At 47.3% G+C, this 19,786-nt stretch overlaps 1 pseudogene; it reads right to left on the bottom strand.

The window, feature by feature from the left end:
- Positions 1–658: 658 nt before the first annotated feature.
- LOC105515142 overlaps positions 659–19,786 on the bottom strand; it is a 49,615-nt pseudogene continuing 30,487 nt past the window's right edge.

The raw sequence follows: 19,786 nt of genomic DNA, 5'->3' as shown, positions 1-19,786 counted from the left end.
TCAAAAAAAAAAAAAAAAAAAAAATTAGCCAGACACCAAATGCCAGGGTGTCTGGGCAGAAGACAGTTGGACCAATGAGATCTTGTATAGCCCAGAAAGGGGAGGTGACATGCCCAGGGACCCACAGTAAAGCAGTGCTGGGGACCTGCAGCCCACTTTGACCCCACTGGCAGCTGTCTCTGATCCACCTCTGTTCCCCACCCTAAAGGTTCTTCTCTGCTCTTGTGCCTCAAACCTACCTCAACTGTGCAGACATCAAGGAAGCCTTCCCTGGCCTCAGCCTGAGGGGGAGTTTCCTCTGTCTGAGCCAGATCCTAAAACCAGTAAATGGACATTCTAAGGAGACAGGTTTTGGCTTAACCCAAGAAAGGACTTCCTGGGAACTGAAGCTCTCCAGATAGGCCATGAGCTACCTGAGGATGTAGTGAGCACACGATGATCAGAGGTATGCAGGCAGACAGGGAACCAGTGTGGCATGGGCTGCTCCGAAATAACATATGATGCAGCACTTGGCATGAGCTCCAGCACCTGGTCAGCAAGCACCTCATCAATGTTTATTTTATCTTTGTTCCATCAGAGATGGTGAGTATCCTGTCCCTCCGGGAATTCAAGCAGAGGCTACAAGATTACTGGACTCTTTGAGTGCCTGGCACAGGAGTTAGCCCAGAGCAGAAGGGTACTCGCAGAGTTTGACAGACTGAATGACCCCTGCCATCCGGCCACGTAGGCAAGTGAGGAGCCTGCTCACCTTGAGGTGCCCCAGGCGCATGTGAGTCCACTCAAACATGTGCAGAATGTACTTGACTTTACTCTCGTCCATGATGATGTACACGGCCGCTTTCCTCTTGAAGCCGGTGTCCAGCAGGTCCTTGAAGATGTCCACATCGGTGGACATGTCCCTGACCACAGCTATCACCTGAGAGCAAGAAGAGAGACAGGGGCCTGTCAGACAGCACAGCGGTGGGTACAGGGTGCCTCAGCAGAATGCACAGCCCTCCCACGCCACCAGTCTCTCACGGGTGCCCACTCTGGCCCCACTCCTGGAAGCTCAGGACCAGGACTGGGACCAGGAAGTGAGGGGCATGGGGTCTCTCTTGCCCTGAAGTTCTAGCTGCAGCCCCAGCTCTGGACTCACCAGGGGCCCTGTGTTAATTAGCATTCCCAGGCCAGGGCTGGCTACACACTGCCCTCCTTGTAACATCTGGGGATGCTGAGATGAATGAGATGTATCAATGGCCAGGGAGAAGGGCAGCAGCTGGTGTGGTCACTTGCTGGGGCCTTCCCTGCATCCCTGGGCTGGAGTGGACAGAATGACATAAAAACAAAAAATCTGAACAGACTAATAATGAGTAATGCAATTAAAGCAGTAAAAAAGTTTCCAGTCAAAGAAACACACAAGAATCATGGTTTTACTGCTGAATTCAACCAAATGTTTTTAAAACAGCTAATACCAATTTTACTCAAAATATTCCCCCAAAATATGAAGAGGAAGGAATGCTTCCAAACTTGTTTTATGAGGCCAGCATTACCTTGGTACAAAAAGCAGACCAAAACACAACACAGAAAGAAAACCACAGGGAAACATTCCTGATGAACACAGATGCAAAAAATCCTCAGCAAAATACACGAAAAGTGCATTTGACAAGACAATAAAAAGATCATCTGCCATGATCAAGTGGGATTCATCCGAGGAATATGAGGATGATTCAATAAACACAAATAAATAAATGTGCTACATCACATTCAGTGAATCAAGAAAAAAAACCATAAAATCATTTCCGTGGATGCTGAAAAAAATTCAACATTCCTTCATAATAAAAATTCAACAAAATGAGTACAGAAAAAAACATATCTCAGCACAGCAAAGGCCACATGTGACAAAAACACAGCCAACATCATAAACAATGGGGAAAAGTTAAAAGCTCTTCCTCTAAGATCTGGAACAAGTGTGGCTACTTTTACGACTTTTGTTCATCATAGTACTGGAAGTCCGAGCTAGAGCAATTAGACAGGAGAATGCTATAAAAGGCATCCAAATGGGAAAAAAGGAATTCAAATTGTCTCTGTTTGCAGGTGACATGATCATATATTTAGAGAACCCTAGAGATTATACAAAAAAAGCCTACCAGAAACAATAAATAAATTTAATAAAGTTACAATACACAATATCAATATACAAAAATAAGTAGCATGTGCATGGGCCAATAGGGAAACACCCAACAAAGAAATCAGGAAAGCTATTTCATTACCTCTACCACCAAAAAAATACCTAGAGATAACCAAAAAGGTTAAAGATCCCACAACAAAATTATAAAACATAGATGAAAAATATTAAAGCCGACACGTAAATGGGCAGATATCCCATGTCCAAGCACTAGAAGAATATCAGTAAAATATCTGTATCACCCAATGTAATCTACAGAATCAATGCAATCCACGTTAAATTACGAAACACATTCTTCATAGAAATAGAAAAAAAGTTCTAAAATTCACATGGAAATGCAAAATACCTCAGATAAAAGAATCTTGAATAAAAAGAAAAAAGCTGGAGGCATTACAATACCTGGTTTCAAAATATACTACCAAAACAGCATGGTACTGGCAAAAAAATGGGGCAAGGAGAGACAGAGACAGACAGACAGACATAGATGAATGAAAGAGTCATAGACAAATGAAACAGTGTAGAGAATTCAGAAATAAATTCACACGTTTACCGTCAACTCATTTTTAACAAAGGCACCAAGAACACACCTTTGGGAAGGACAATCTCTTTAGTAAACTGCTAGGGAAACACAACACCCACACGACGAGAATAAATTTAGACCTTTATCTTACCATATACAAAAATCTACTCAAAGATTGACATGTAGAACCTGAAACTATGAAACCACTAGAGAAGAAAACACAGGATAAATGCTTCATGAAATTGGTTAGGACAAGAGATTTTGAAACAGGCATCAAAAGCACAAGCAACCAAAGCAAAAATAGACAAATCCAATTACATTAAACTTAAAAGCTTCTGCAAAGTAGAGGAAGCAATCAACAGAACGAAGAAACAAACCTGACAATGGAAGTATTTGCAAACTATGCCTCAGGCAAGGGGTTAATACACAAAACGTATAAAGAACTCAAAGTACTCAAAAAGCAAAAATAGAAATAATCTGATTTAAAAATCAGAAAAAGATCTACCCAAAACCTTTGTCCCCCTCCATTATTTCCCCATCTTTTTTTCCCGATCGCCTTTGGCCCCCTCTCTTTTGCCACCCTTTTTCTTCCTCTATCTACCCCAAAACATTTTTCCCCACTGGTTTTTCCCCACTGTCTTTTCGCAAAGCCTTCTCTACTCACCCGCTCACGACAGTTTTCCCCACCCATCTACCCAAAAACTTTTCCCCTCGTCTTTTCTCCCTCTCCCTGGCCACCCTTTCTCACCCCTCCCGCTCCCATCACCCTCTTTTGTTCCCCCATCTCTTCCCAAAGCCTTCTCCCCACTCCTGCTGCTCGCCACCCTCCTTCCCCCTCCATCTACCCAAAAGTTGTTTCCCCATCGTCTTTTTCTCCCTTCCTCCTTGCCACCCTCTTTTCCCTTCTCCATCTACCCAAAAACATTTCCCTGCCATCTTTTTGCAAAGCCTCCTCCCTCCCTACTCCTCCCCTCTTTTATCCTCCTCATCACCCTCTTTTACCCATCTACCTCCCCAGTTTTTCCCCACTATCTTTTCACAAAGCCTTCCCCGCTTCCGGCTCGCCCTCTTCCTTCCTCTATCCTGCTTGCCACCCTCGTTTTGCCCTCCATCTACCCCAAACTGTTTCCCCCATGGTCTTTTTCCCAACCCTCTTTCCCCACTCATCCTGGCCACGCTATTCTCCCACTTGCCACCGTCTTTCCCTCCTCTGTCTACCCACTTTTTACCCACCGTCTTTTCCTTCTGCACTTTCTTTTCTGCCCACCGCTTTTTTGCAAAACCTTTGCTCCTTCCCGCTCCCACCCTCTTTATCCTTCTCCCACTTGCCACCCGTTTCCCCGTCCATCTACCTAAAAGTTTCTCTCCCACTGCCTTTTCGCAAAACCTTCTCTCCCTCCTGCTCATCACTCTCTCTTCCCACTCCCTCTCTGTACCCTCTTTTCTCCTTCCACTTGCCACCCTTTTCCCCCACTCCATCTACTCAAAATCTTTTTACCCACCATCTTCTTTCCCTTTCTTTTTTTCCCAACCATATTTTTGCAAACCTTCTCTCCCTCCTGTTCACCCCCATTCCCCCCTCATCACCCTCTCTTCCCCCTTACATCTGCCCAAAAACTTTTTCCCCACCATCTTTCCGCAAAACCTCTCACCCTGTTGTTCACCACCGTTTTCCCCCTCCACCTACCCCCCAAATTTTTTTCCCACCATCTTTTCCTCACCGTCTTTTTGCAACGCCTCTGCTCGCCATCCTCTTTTCCCGTTGGCGCTAACCACCCTCTTTACCCGTCCATCTACCCCAAAACTATTTTCCCCTTCCTACCGCTCCAGCTACACTACATCCCAGGTTGGGGGTGCTCCCCTGGCTGTGGTTGGTGGTGGCGACCAAGACTGCAGACTCCGTCTCCACCACCAACCACAGCAAGGCGAGCTGCGGTGCCACGGCCACAGCCTCCAGCATGTGGGGGTGGCTAACCCTTGTCCTGGTCCTCTAAGCCGGGCACAGAGCAGCTCAGCATGCAGACACAGAAGAGCCCAGAATGGCCTGACTTCCCTTAGGCACCTTTTATATACCGAGGTTATGCATATACGGTTCCTGGACTACATGTTCCAGGATTGGATAAGAGAAAACTCAGAGGCCTACTGTGATTGGATTTTATTATCATGTTCTGATTGGATGAGAGCAAGTCTTAGGACAATCAATCAGAGTATGAAAATAAAATCCAATCAGAGAAGGCCTAGAGGTTTTCTCTCATCCAATCAGAACAGGTAGTCCAAAAAGCTTATGCATACCCCCATGTGCGTGCTGAGGAGACGTCCTAGGCTTTCCTATAACGGCCTGCCCAGCTGCTGTGTTTCCAGCTTAGCAGACCAGGAGAAGGGGGAGCTGGAGGCTGGAGCCTGCAACACTGCGGCTTGCCTGGCTCCGGCTGGCAGTGGCGACAGAGATGGCAGCACGGCCAAAGTGGTAGGAGGGCGGATGGCAGGGGGAGCTGCTCTTGACCTGCTAGAAGTCTAGAGGAAGTGGGTGCTCCCTGCCCCATGCTGGAGGCTGGAGCCTCAGCCACTGAGGCTCCCCTGGCTGTGTTCAGTGGTGGCGACCAAGACTGCAGCTGTTAGAATGGTAGAAGGGTTGCAGGGTAGGTGCACTCGCTGCAGCTGCACTGCCCTCCTGCAAGGGATTGGGGGGTATATTTGGTGTGCTCTTTAGGCTGCACTGCCTGCCGCAGAGGGCTGATGGGGGACGCTATGGGACACTGCATTGCTATGGGGTGGGGAGGGCAGGTTGGCTGCTCTATCAGGGCCTACACGGCCCAAGGTTGAGGAGTTGGAGGCAGGTTGTGTGCGTTATCGTGCACTGCCAGAGGCTCGGGGGAGCAGGTTAGGAATGTTATTTGCTGCACTGCCCGAGGCAGGGGGCGGGGTGGGTGAGCTATCCTGGGCTACAATGCCAGCAACAATGCCAGCTGGCAGTTGGGGGCAGTTTAGGGGAGCTGTCAAATGCTGCACTGCTCATGGGGGAAGGGGGAAATTGGGTGGGGGGGATTGGTTGGTGCACTATCCCCGGCATTCACTGTCCACGACGGGAGCAGATTGGGGGCGCTATCCCAGGCTGTGCTGCCTGTGGCCCTGGTGGGGGGCCAGTTTGGGGCGCTGTTAGGTGCTGCAACACCCGTAGCGGGGACGGGCTGCGGACACCATTGAATGCTATGCTGCCCCAGGCTGAGTGGTGGTTTGGGGGCGCTATCGGGGTTACACTGCCTGCGGTAGTCTCTGGGTGTGTTGTGGGTGCAATCTGGGGGCTACATTGCTGGCTGCGGGGGCCAGGTTAGGGGCGCTATCGGGGTCTGCACTACTGCCACCAGTGGCAGTTGCAGAAGTGCCCGGGACAGCGGTGGCCTCCGAGGAAGGGGCCCTTCTCCTCTTCCCAGACTCAGGGCTCTAGAGGGTGAACTCCTCCTGCTCCTGTTGGAGTGGGGCCTGTGCACAGAGTTTTCACGCCACTCCTCTGAGCATGGCAGGGCTCCCACACCCACCATGGTTCCCCAGCCCTCGCCCTCCCACTCTGTGTTGTGGAGACCATCTGGGACTCCTGGGCATGGAGTAGTAAGCACTATAGGGACTCAGGGCCCTGTGGGTGGAGGAGTCAGGAATGGGAACCAGTACTTGGGTGAGGAGGACCGGCTGAGTGTGAATTTCTGCTGTTCCTGCTCCCCAGGGAGCACCAGGCACTGTGGTGTCTCCAGTCCTCACCCCAGGTCAGGAAGCCAGCTTGGGCCAGGAGGAGAGGCTGGACTTTGGCGGGTGGGTGTGAGTGCCTTCACTGAAACTGGCGCCTGCCACCCGGTAGCCAGCATGGCAAGGTAAGGCTCTAACACTACCACTGTCTGCATCCTGATGTAGGTTTTTCTGGCTTTGCCTGTACAGCTGCTCCAAGCCAGGTTGGTGAAATAGGAGTCATCTGTGGTGAGCTGGAGGTTGGAGCCTGCAGATGGCATGGCTCTGTGGCTCACCTCCTGTGGTTGTGGTGGTGGCAGCGATGGAGACCGCGGCGATGGAGACTACAGCTCGACAGGAGTGGTAGGAGGGCATCCATGGAGGCCAGGTGGTAGGAGCTCTGGAGGGTGGGCAGGTGCATGGAAGGTGACAGCAGCGCTGCTTGTTTTGGCGTCGGCGCTAATGGTGGTAGCAGCAGCAAGTCTGGTGGCCAGAAAAGGGGAGTAGGAGCGCTTTGGGGCCTGGCCCTTCCTGGGGTAGGTAGGAAGCTGCTGGTTCTGTTCTGTACTGCAGGCCTCAGTGACAATGGTGGAGGTGCAGCCAGGACAAGGAGGAGTCCTCTCCATTCTTCTGCAGTCTCTGGAGGGTGCCCTCCTCTTGCTGGTGCCTGAGCCAGGAGTGAGTGGCAGCACTGTCTCATTCTTAACAGAATTTAGGGGGTGACTGTTTGTGTATCTTTTTGCTTGTTTTTTCTTTTGATAACTTATCCCTTAAGGAACAAAAGGCTTCTTTGGCTGGGTTTTGGTGTGTGGGGGATCCCCTTCCCAAGCAAGGCAAAGGGTGCTTTCCTGGTAAGGTGTGTGTTGGAGGGAGTTCACCAAGGGGAATAAAGGGAACCTCCCAGGAAGATGGCTGCTGTGGTGGATCCCCACCTCTGGACAGCCTCTGGGCCACTTAGTTTCTCCTGTGGAAGAGAGAAGGTTTAGACCTGTATCACCTGTATCATCAAAGAGGTATCCTGGCTGGGCCACTTGATTTGACCTTCCCACTTCTTCAGCCCACCTGCCCATGGTGTCACCTGGGGGAAGTGGATCCTCATGCCACAGGGGCAGAGGCTTCTCTGGCAGGCTGATTGCTGAAGGGAGTTCTGTCCTACCTGCTGCTCGGGAGGGCTTCTATGGCCAGGAACTGATGCTGGGACTCTTCTGTTGGTGTCCTGCTGCCTCTGTGTTGTCTCCGGGTTCTCAGGGACTCTCAGATCTGTGAAGACAAAACGGTTTCCTGGCTAGTTTGCATGGTGTGGTTGGGGTCACTTTTGCTACATGTCCCTCAGGCAGCCTAGTGCCTCTAGGGGAAAAGGGAATTTTAGATTTACTAGAGAAAAAATGTGTCTATGTTGGCTGCTTATTGTTAGCAGACTTCTGAACAGTTCCACCCTAAGGTCATGGCGGAATGGTCGCCTCTTGTTGGATAGACTCCCGCTCCATTGTGGAAGAAACAGCTTAGCTGGGCTGTGTTGTCTTGACAGCTTGAAGGTAGAAAACACTAGGTTTTTGTCTCCTTTTTCAGTTGAGTTATGGGAGTGCCATGCACAGCCACAAAACAATTCCTTCAGTTCTGGAGTCGTTAGACTGTCTTTTTTCTAGCATCATCCAGCATTCTCCTTTCAGTGAGATAATAAGGGAGGGTTCCTAATCTAACAGGAAAGGTGTTCTTATATTGTACAACAAGAAACATGAACTAATGCTGAAAAATTTAGTCGTTCTTTTAAATTTAGAAACCCCTTATTATATTCATAATACTTAAAACCAGTAAAAATTAAGATGTCATAATTAAGATAATCTTTTAAGATTTTACACTAATTAGTATTTAGCAGATGACCATAAAAAATTACTTTTATGATGTTACATTAATTGCCAATACAGATTTCTTTCTGGTTATTACAAATCTGTTTGCAAAATTTTATTTTGTCATTTATTAAATTTTTGTATAATTAGTTGCTACATCACAGGTATACAAAGTTAACAATGTTAAGCATGGTTACAAATACTTAAATTCAGTTTTAGTGTCTTATTTTTTATTAATAGTCTAAAACTTATAAAATGCTTTGTGCATTAGTATTGGTAACTTTTTTTAGTATGAATTATCATTTCAAAAATGTTAAGAATATAGCTTTCCCATCTTTTTTTTTTTTTTTTTTTTTTTTGAGGTGGAGTCTTGCTCTGTCGCCCAGGCTGGAGTGCAGTGGCACGATCTCTGCTCACTGCAACCTCTGCCTTCCGGGTTCAAGTGATTCTCCTGCCTCAGTCTCCTGAGTAGCTGGGATTACAGGCACGCACCACCATGCCTGGCTAATTTTTGTGTTTTTAGTAGAGACGAAGTTTCACCGTATTGGTCATGCTGATCTCAAACTCCTGAACTCAGATGATCCACCTGCCTTGGCCTCCCAAAGTGTGGTGATTACATGTGTGAGCCACCACGCCCAGCCTATTTATTTATTTTAGAGACAGGGTCTTCCTCTGTTGCCCAGGTTGAAGTGTGGTGGTGTAGTCATAACTCACAGCAGGTTCAAACTCTGGGGCTCAAGAGATCCTCCTGCCATGGCCTCCCAAAGTGCTGGGATTACAGGCATGGGCCCTGCGCCTGGCCTAAATTGTAATACTTTTGCAGTTTGCCTCAAACGAGGGCTGATGTCTGGGCAACTGCTGGGGGCCTCCCACATGCAGGCAGTCTCTCTGCTGTGCCCTCTACCAGCTCTGAGGGCCCACTGCCCACAGGCACCCCTCTCCTTTCCCCTCCGGGAAAGGCCAGGACAAATGACTTTTGAGATTACCTGAGGGACTTTGTCTGGAAAAGGGTGTGAAGCTGAGGCTGATGGCCTCAGTGCTCAAAGGGGAACACTTCCCATAGGCGTATGGAAGCCACAGGCCTGACAGTGGGGTCCTGGTCTTGGGGGTCTCAGTCACCTGGCCACCCATTCCCCCCTCACTTAGGCATCCACCTAGCAGGCTGCTCATCTGTCTGTGCTCAGCCAATCAGGCAAGCCAGGGTTACAGCCCACCCTGCCCTGGGCCCTGGCTCCATAAAGCACCATGGGCCTTGGAAGACCTCCCCAAATCATCCCATGTCCCCAGTATCTTTTGCCAAGGCAGGAGTTTCCCTGGGCCCCTGCTCTGGCCGCTTCCTTGGCAGAGTTTGTAGCTGTGCCTGACACAGCCCACCTACCTGGCTTCTGTCCCAAACCTACAGCCAGGCCATATGACAGCCGCTGCCTGTGCCCAAACATTCATCCAGCCCCTCCCAGGACAGCCAGATAGGCACTCACACACCCTCAGCCACACACCCTCACCCGCCTGGCCTTGCCGCGCCCCCACCCCACCCTCCCTCTAAACCTATTGGGGCAGCAGCTTCCCCTACCTTCCGCTTGTTCCACCTTCTCCTAGAGCTGGGTCACACAGTTTCCCTCACCTTTGGCAGGTTGGTCATGGCCCTGGCAGGTCTGAGGACAGGATGGGCACAGGACTGGGTGCAGCATAGAAAGGTCAGGGAGTGCAGCCTCCTACTCTGTGCCAGCTACCAGTCCCTGGAACTTATTAGGCTGATGGGGACAAAGAATGCACCAGAGGGGACAGTGACCATTGTCCCCTGGTTAGTCCACCACAGAACTGATGGGAAGTTCACAGATGTACTGAGTGCCCTGTTGCATTGGTCCTCAGGGGCAGGTGCTGAGATGGAGTTAGGAGAGCAAAGGGGAAGAAGGGAGCTGCGCATAGTGGCTCATGCCTGTAAATCCTAGCACTTGCGGAGGCCAAGGTGGGAGGATTTCTTCAGGCCAGGAGTTTGAGACCAGCCTGGGCAAAATAGTGAAACTCTGTCTCTATGAGAAAAAAAAAAAAAAATAATAGCCAGGCATGGTGGCTATATTCCCTGCTACTTGGGAGACTAAGGTGTGAGGATCAGTTGAGCCCAGGAGTTGAAGGCTGCAGTGAGATATGATCATGCCACTGCACTCCAGCCTGGGCAACAGAGCAAGACCCTGTCTCAAGAAGAAAAAAAAAAAATGGGGAGGAAGGGGATTGGGCAGAGGGCACCAGCAGAGGAGCTCTGGATCTAAGTGCCTAACAGAGGAGTCCCCCGTTAGACAGAAAAGGCCCTGATACCACTTGCTCAGTCACTGGCATCTTGCCTTCGCCACTCAGTCATGCTGGGCCAGACCGGGTAGCAGGTGCCCTGGGCTGCAGACATTAAGTCCTTAGAATGGAAGCTGGTTGATGGCAGGACTGCAGCCAGCTACTCTGGCCATGGAATACTCTGGTATTCCAGGACTACATCTCTACTCTTGTCTCCCCTGGTCTGTCACAGGCCAGGACCCACAAGGCCCATGGCATGTTTCAGTGAATGTGTACAGGAATGAGGGAATGAACTTCCTTGAAAGAAGTTCCTGCGTGGTAAGATTCTGGAACTTGGACTCAGTGACCTGCATTCACATTCAGTCCTGGCCCTTCTTCGCTCTGTGACCTTTGACCTGCCCTAGGCCTTAACTGTTGTGATGATGCCTGTCATGATAGTGCATTTTCTCTTTCCCTGTTTCTTTCTTCTTTTTTGTTTCACTGTGTCACCCAGGCCAGAGTGTCGTGGCACAATCTCGGCTCACTGCAACCTCTGCCTCCCAAGTTGAAGTAATTCTTGTGCCTCAGCCTCCCAAGTAGCTGGGACTACAGGCATGTGCCACCACACCTGGCTAATTTTTTTGTATATTTAGTAGAGATAGGGTTTCACCATGGTGGCCAGGCTGGTCTCGAACCCCTGTATAAAGAGATCTACCATCTTGGCCTCCCAAAGTGCTGGGATTACAGGCATCAGCCACCGTGCCAGGCTGTCACAATATTTCAGTATAGTAATGTAGAATCATGTGTAGGCCATGACCTTCCTTAGGTGGAGCAGAAAATGTTACCTCCATATAAAAAAAGGAACAGGGGGCCAGATGCCGTGGCTCATGCTTGTAATTCCAGCACTTTGGGAAGCCAAGGAGGGTGGATCTCCTGAGGTTGGGAGTTCGAGACCAGCCTGACCAACATGGAGAAACCCCATCTCTACTAAAAATACAAAAAATTTGCCAGGCGTGGTGGCACATGCCTGTAAAGCCAGCCACTGGGCAGGCTAAGGCAGGAGAATTGCTTGCACCTGGGAGGCAGAGGTTGCAGTGAGACCACACCATTGCACTCCAGCCTATACAACAAGATTGAAACTCCATCTCAAAAACAAAACAAAACAAAAAACTAAACTAAAAAATAAAATAAGAAAAGGAACAGGAACAGGAAGAAAATATGGCAGCCAGGAATGTTAATAGTCATTGTCTCTGGGGGATTTTTTTGTTTTAAGTTTTTCTTTTTTGTTTTTGTTTTTGTTTTTTTTGAGACAGAGTCTCACTCTGTCACTCAGGCTGAAGTGCAGTGCGGTGATCTTGGTTTATTGCAGCCTCCACCTCCCAGGTTCAAGCAGTTCTCCTACCTCAGCCTCCTGAATAGTTGGGATTACAGGTGCCTACCACCATGCCCAGCGAATTTTTTTGCAATGGTTTGAGATTTTAAATCTGTTTCTGAGTATTTGCAGGGTTTTGAATGGGAATGTGAAAGAGTTGGGTCATGGAATATTAGCAGAGTGCACTTTAAACAGATCCCCAGGAGTAATTACTTTTAAATTTTTATTTTTATTTCCATAGTTTTTGGGTACAGGTGGTTTTTGGTTTCACGGATGTGTTCTGAGATTCTAGTGGGTCCATCATCTGAGCAGTGTACACTGTACCTAATATGCAGTCTTTTATCCCTCATCCCCCTCCCATCCTTTCCTCTCCGAGTCCCCAGCCTCAATTATATTATTCTTAGGCCTTTTTATCCATGTAGCTTAGCTCTCACTTTTAAGTGAGAACATATGATTTTTGGTTTTTCATTCCCGAATTACTTCACTTAGAATAATGACCTCCAGCTCCCTCCAAGTTGTGCAAAAGGCATTATTTTGTTGCTTTTTATGGCTGAGTGGTATTCCATGGTGTATATATACCACATTTTCTTTGTCTAGTCGTTGGTAATGGGCGCTTAGGTTGGTTCCACATCTTTGCAATTGTGAATTGTGCAAACATGCATGTGCCTGGGCCTTTTTCACGTGATACTTCTGTTCCTTTGTGTAGATACCCAGTAGTGGGGTTGCTGGATTGAATGGTACTCCTACTTTTATTTCTTTAAGGAATCTCCACACTGTTTTCCATAGTGGTTATACTCATTTACATTCCCCACTAGAAGAGTAAAAGTGTTCCCTTTTCACCACATTCTTGCTAACATCTACTGTTTTTTGACCTTTTAATTGTGGCCATTTTTGCAAGAGTAAGGTGGTATCTCACTGTGGTTTTGATTTGTATTTGATGATTAGTGATTCTGAGCATTTTTTCATGTGTATCTGCTTGTATACCTTCTTTTGAGAAGTGTCCATTTGTATCTTTTGCCGACTTTTTAATAGGGTTATTTACATTTTGTATATTGATTTAAGTTCCTTGTAGATGCCGCATATTAGACCTTTGTCAGATGCATAATTTGAGAATATTTTCTCTCATTTCATAGGATGTATGTTTACTCTGTTAATAGTGTCTTTTGCTATGAAGAAGGTCTTTTGTTTAATTAGGTCCCACTTGCCAACTTTTGTTGGTGTTGCAGTTGCTTTTGAGGACCTAGTCACAGATTCTTTCCCGAGGCTGATGTCCCGAATGGTATTTCCTAGGTTTTCTTCTAGAGTTCTTATGGTGTGAGGCCTTACACTTAAATCTCTGATCCAGCAGCGAGACCCATGATCTTTAAGAGACTCATCTCACAGCAGCAACATCCACGGGCTCAAAGGAAAGGGAGACTCATCTCATAGCAGCAACGTCCATGAGTCAAAGGAAAGGGATGGAGGAATATCTACCGTGCAAGAGTCACTGTTCTTTTTTTGGGGGGGTGGGGGAGATGGGCTCGTCACTGAGGCTGAAGTGCAGTGGTGTGATTATGGCTCGCTGCACTCAACCTCCCAAGTGATCCTCCCACCTCAGCCTCCTGAGTAGCTGGGACTGCAGGCATGTACCACCACACCTGGCTAATTTTTGTATTTTGTGGTAGAGATGGAGTTTTGCCATGTTGCCCAGGCTGATTTCCAACTCCTGTGCTGGAACAATCCACTTGCTTCAGCCTTCCAAAGTGCTGGGATTACAAGCCTCAGCCACTGCGTCCAGCCCAGGTATTGCTATTCTTAGATAAAAAAAACTTTAAAGCAATAGAAATTAAGTAGGACAATAAAGGCCATTATATAATGATAAAGGGTACAATCCAACAAGACCTAACTATCTTAAATATATATTCACCCAATGTTGGAACAACTGATTCATAAAACAAGTTCTTCTTGGCCTACAACATGTCTTAGACAACCACACAGTGATAGTAGGAGACCTCAATTCCCCACTGACAGCAGTAGACAGATCATTAACACAGAAAATGAACAAGGAAACTGGACTTAAACTCAACACTTGACCAGTTACACCTAATAGTTTTCTACAGAACACCCCACTCAACGACCACAGAATATACATTTTTCTCATCTGCACAGGTAAGACTCGCTAAGATCAATCACATGCTCAGTCATGAAGCAAGTCTCAATAAATTTTAAAAAACTGGATGGGCCCAGTGGCTCACACCTGTAATCCCAACACTTTGGGAGGCCGAGGCGGGAGGATCATGAGGTCAGAAGTTCGAGGCCAGCCTGGCCAACATGGTGAAACCCCAAATACCTGAGACTGGTTAATTTATGAAGAATGGAAATTTGTTCTCTCATAGTTCTAGAGGCTGGAAAGTCCAAGATCAAGGTGCTGGCAGGTTAGGGCCTGGTTTCTCTGCTTCCAAGGTGGTGCCTTGAACCCTGTGTCTTCCAGAGAGGAGAAACACCATGTTCTCACATGGCAGAAGGTGGGGGTGGAGAGAGAGAGAGAGAGAAACACCACTTCCATGGGCCCTTTTTATAGTGGCATTTCCATTCATGAGGGCAAGGCCCTCTGACCTAAACACCTCCCATTGGTCCCCACCTCCCCATACTGTTCCATTGGGCATTAAGTTTTCAACACGAGTTTTGGGAGATACATTCAAACCATAGCATCCATTTGTTATTTAGGAGTGTGACATTTAGTTGTTCTATGTTTGTGAATTTCCCAAATGGTCTTCTGTTATTGAATTCTAATTTCTACTGTGGCCACAGAATGTACTTTATATGATTTCAGTCTTTCTAAATTTATTGAGGTTTGTTTCACGGCCTAGCACCTGGTATATTTTGGAGAATGTACTATGCATGCTTGAGAAGAACATGTGTTCTGCTACTGTTGGTTGGAGTGTTCTGTAGATATCTATTAGTCTGGTTGGATTAACAGTGTTCACATCTTCTATATCCCTGTTGATCTTTCATCTAGCTGTTGTATCTGTTCTTGAAAGTTGGGTATGGAAGGCAGTGCATGGTGGCTCATGCCTGTAATCCCAGCACTTTGGGAGGCCGAGGTGGGCGGATCATGAGGTCAGCAGATCGAGATCATCCAGGCTAACACAGTGAAACCCCTTCTCTCCTAAAAAAAAAAAAAAAAAAAAATTAGTCGAGCGTGGTGGCGGGCACCTGTAGTCCCAGGTACTTGGGAGGCTGAGGCAGGAGAATGGCATGAACCCTGGAGGTGGAGCTTGCAGTGAGCCAAGATAGCGTGCCACTGCACTCCAGCCTGGGTGACAGAGCAAGACTCCATCTAGAGAAAAAAAAGAAAGTTGGATATGGAAGTCTCCAATTGTTACTGCTCAATTCTGTTCAATTGTTCATTTCTCCTTTCAATTCTGTGGTTCATTTTTGTATCATATTTTGGATCTCTTTTGTTAGTTGCATATATTTATAACCATTATATCTTCCTGATGAATTGACACTTTATTCATTATAAAATGTCTGTCTTTATCACTTGTAACATTTTAATTTATTTTTTATTTTGTTTCATTTTTTTTTTTCTTTTTTGAGATAGGGTCTCGCTCTGTCACTCAGGCTGGAGTGCAATGGTGCCATCTCTGCTCACTGCAAGCTCTGCCTCCCAGGTTTAAGTGATTCTCCTGCCTCAGCCTCCCTAGTAGCTGAGATTACAGGCACCCACCACTACACCCAGCTAATTTTTGTATTTTTGGTAGAGATGGGGTTTCACCATGTTGGCCAGGCTGGTCTGGAACTCCTGACCAGTGATCCACCCGCCTCCGCCTCCCAAAGTGCTGGGATTACAGGCCCACGTCTGGCCTCTTGTAACATTTTAAAAGTCTATTTTGTCTCATATCGATATAGCCATTCTAGCTTGCTATGGTTGCTGTTTACATGGTATGTCTTTTTCCCATCTTTCTACTTTCAGCCTGTTTGTATCTTTGAATCTAAAGTGTGTTTCCTGTAGACAGCATATAGTTTGTTTTTTAACCAAGCCTGACATCTCTGCCTTCTAATTGGATTGTTTAATCTGTTCTCATTCAAGGATTTTATTATATGGTCGGATCTGTGTCTGTCATTCTTGTTTTCTATGTCTCATGTCTTTCTTTGTTCTCTCCCCTCTTATTTACTACTTTCTTTTGCACTCAGTAAATATTTTCCAGTGTAACATTTTAGTTATTTTAATGATTCTTTAACTGTATTTTTCAGTTCTTTTCTTTGTGGCTCCTCAGGGAGGGGATGAGAAATGCTGGCAGCCCATGCCTCCCAGTGTGACATGGTTATCCTTGAGTGGCAGCTGAGCAAGGAGGGAATCACATACTCTTAACCCTACCTACCTGGAGCGGAGCCTCCATCACTCTGAGCTGGGGGAGAGAGGAGAAGGGAGTGGGTTGTAGCTCAATATCACAGATACTCATGGTTCTGTCTGAATTTTTGTAGATTTTCTTGAATAAATGTTTCTTCATTTGCTGTATGCCCTTAGGACAATTTCCAGACACTTTATTTATTTATTTAGAGACAAAGTCTCACTCTGTTACCCAGGCTGGAGTGCACTGGCATAGTCTTGGTTCACTGCAGCCTCGAACTTCTGGGCTCAAGGAATCTTCCTACCTCAGCCACCTGAGTAGCTAGGACTACAGGTGCATGCCACCATGCCTGGCTAATTTTTAAAAATTAGGTATCTGCCATCGTGCCCAGCTAATTTTTGTATTTTTAGTAGAGACAGGGTTTCACCATCTTGGCCAGGCTGGTCTCGAACTCCTGACCTCGTGATATGCCCACCTCGGCCTCCCAAAGTGCTGAGATTACAGGCGTGAGCCACCACATCCAGCCTGCACCCAGCCAATTTTAACTTTTTAAATTGCTGCTGGGAGCTGTGGCTCTTGCCTTTTAATTTTAAGTTCTGCCGATACAGACAAGACTTGACTCTTTTTACAGTCAGGTCTTCAAAGGTTGTGTTGTTGCTCCCCAGCTCCTGGCTCCAGTACACTCTGATTCGATTTTAAGTCGGGGAGGAGGAGGTTCACCCAGATTGGATCACAGCTTTAATTTGCATTGCTTACAAAATGGGTGTCCCTGCAAGCTGACAGAAGCTGTTGTGTATATGTGTGCACGTGTGTGTGTGAATGCACACATGCAACAATTTAAACAGACTGTGGCAGGCTGTATTTAAAGCCTGCAGACTGGCTGTTCATTAAGGAGAAGATGGGAGCAGACACTCACTGAGTTCCCGGGGGTAGCTGATTTTGACATTGCCTGGGAGCCGGCTGAGTCTGTGAGGTATAACCAGAGACAGGATTTACCAGGAGAGGCAGTTTTCTGGAGAATGTTGAAATATGTGATACTATTGACTTTGAAACCCATAGATCATTCTCTCTGTCTTAAGAAAAGTTCTTTCAACATCTCGAAAACAATCTGTCCAGTGGCGGGGCCTGGGGAGAGTGCTCACAGCACGGCCGCTGAGAGTATCCCTGGAGGATGGATTCCCACTCGGGACCCCTGTTCCTCCTCTTCCTGGCCCCTGTCCACATCTGCCGTGTTGGTTCCTTTTCTATGGTGTCCACACATTTCCTTTGCATTCTGGTTCTGCGTGGGAAGAGCCCTGCAGTTTGGGAGCTTTCCATCCATCTCTCTCTCTTTTTTGCTTGGTGACTCTTGGCGGCTCTCCATGGGGACATTGGTGCTCTCCAAGAAGGTACTTCTTGAATCAATGACTGACTTCTTCCCCCATAGGTTAATGTCGCTAGTTCTAAAACTTCCTATAAATGGAATCATATAGTCAGTGCTTTATTTGTGTCTGGCGTCTTTCATGAAATTATATCACTCAAGATTCATGCGTGCTGCCCTGTGTAGCGGTAGTTTCATTCTCATTGCTGTGGAGTATTGCACTGCACACACACAATTTGTTTCTCCAGTTACTTACTGATGGATATTTGCATTGTTTTGAAGTTGTTGTGAGTAAGGCTGCTGTGAACATTAGTGTGCAAGTCTTGTAGTGGACATGGATTTCATCTCTTTTGGACAAATACCGAAGACAGAATTGCTGGTTGTTGGTTAGGTATATTGGTCTGCTTGCATGGTCATAACAGAATGCCATGGACTAGGTAACTTAAACAACAGAAATTTCTCACAGTTCTGGTCTGGGCACTCCAAGGTCAAGGTGCTGGCAAGGTGGACTTCATTCTGAGGCCTCTTCTCTTGGTTTGTGCCTACAAGTTGTCTCCCTGTGTGTGTACACATGACTTCTTTGTGTAGGTGCATGGTGTAGTGAATTCCTACAATTTTATGTTGCCATGGAATCCATTTTGTTGTTGTTGTTGTTGTTTGAGACAGAGTCTCATTCTGTCACCTACCCTGGAAGTCAGTGGTGCGATCTTGGCACACTACAACCCCTGCCTCCTGAGTTCAGGTGATTCTTCTGCCTCAGCCTCCTGAGTAGCTGGGATTACAAGTGTGCACCACCACGCCTGGCTAATTTTTACATTTTTAGTAGACAGCATTTCACCATGTTGGCCAGGCTGGTGTTGAACTCCTGACCTCAAGTGATCTATCCACCTCAGCCTCCCAAAGTGCTGGGATTACAGTCATAAGCCACCACGCCCAGCCCCCATTTTGAATTTAAGTTGGGCTTCCTCATACCAGAAGCATGGCATAATTACCCTTAACTCAGTTTCCAGTTCTTTAACTCCTTCCAGTTCCTCAAAGTGGTCACCTCAGGTATCTGCCATGTCCAGCCGCCTCCTGGGGACCACCTCCCTGGAGGGCAGCTGGATACAACGTACTTGACTCACCCTCTGACCCCTCACCCTGAGTGGTCTGCCCAGATATGCCACAGTGCCCACTTTCCAGTCACAGCATGACCACATGGAGCTCGTACCTGCTTGCTCTAAACACATCAGTTAGAGCTTCCTACGGGAAACTTGCTGGGGTCACACCCTGGACCCCAGTAAAGGCTTTAGTTTCAGAGGTCCTCTCTCAGTCCCCACCTGCTGGCTAAACATGGGTATCCCGAATGGCTCCCCAGTTCCTGCTGGCCCTGCAAGGCACGGTATCCTCCTGTCTCTGGGATCTGTGAGGAATCAGCTACTCCTGCTATTTCATGTGTTTTATTGCACACACTCTGTGTCTCACCTGACCGACACACCCGAACCCAACCCCCCTCATCAGGGCTCCCCTCGAGAGTGGCTGTCTCATTAGGAATAAATTGAACACAGGTCAGACACCAGCTACAAGGGCATCTTCCCCTTTATACAAGCTTCCTGTGAAAGGGGGGCATCTGTCACAGGTTGGGCACTTGGGCATGAGGCCATCTGCCAGGATCAAGAAGGATCCTATGAAGGGCAAACTGTAAACATTTATGAGCAACATCCTTGGTGCCCTGTGAGGGCAGGGTTATCGTTTATAGCCACTCTCCAAAGAGAGACGCCTCAAGACCACATTAGAAAGAAATTACAACACAGGAAGAGAGAGGGCAAGTTCTCTGGAGTCTCCTTTTTATAAGGAGGCTAATCCCATTGCAAGGGCCCCATCTTCATGACCTCCTTTAACCCGAATTATCTCCCACAAGCCCTGTCTCCAAAACCATCACAGTGGAAGTTGGGGCTTCAAGATAAGAATTTAGGAGGGGAAACAAACATTCTGTCCGTAGCTTTAGGTGATGTTTAACTGTATTCCAGACTGCTATAGTTTTCCAAGGTGGCTGTATCACTGTACAGCCCCAAGAGCAGCTTATGAGAGTTCTGACTGCTCATACACTCACCAGCACGTCCTAGTGTCATCTTTTTCATTTTAGCCTGACTATATAGTGGTATCTCACTGTAGTTTTAATTTGCATTTCGCAGAAGACAGATGATGCTGAGCACCTTTTCATGTGCTTA

This window comes from Colobus angolensis, unplaced genomic scaffold (genome assembly GCF_000951035.1).
Source record: "Colobus angolensis palliatus isolate OR3802 unplaced genomic scaffold, Cang.pa_1.0 Scaffold254, whole genome shotgun sequence".
Taxonomy (NCBI): domain Eukaryota; kingdom Metazoa; phylum Chordata; class Mammalia; order Primates; family Cercopithecidae; genus Colobus; species Colobus angolensis.
The sequence above is the reverse complement of the archived record's forward strand: the minus strand, read 5'-3'. Positions and strand labels throughout refer to the sequence as shown.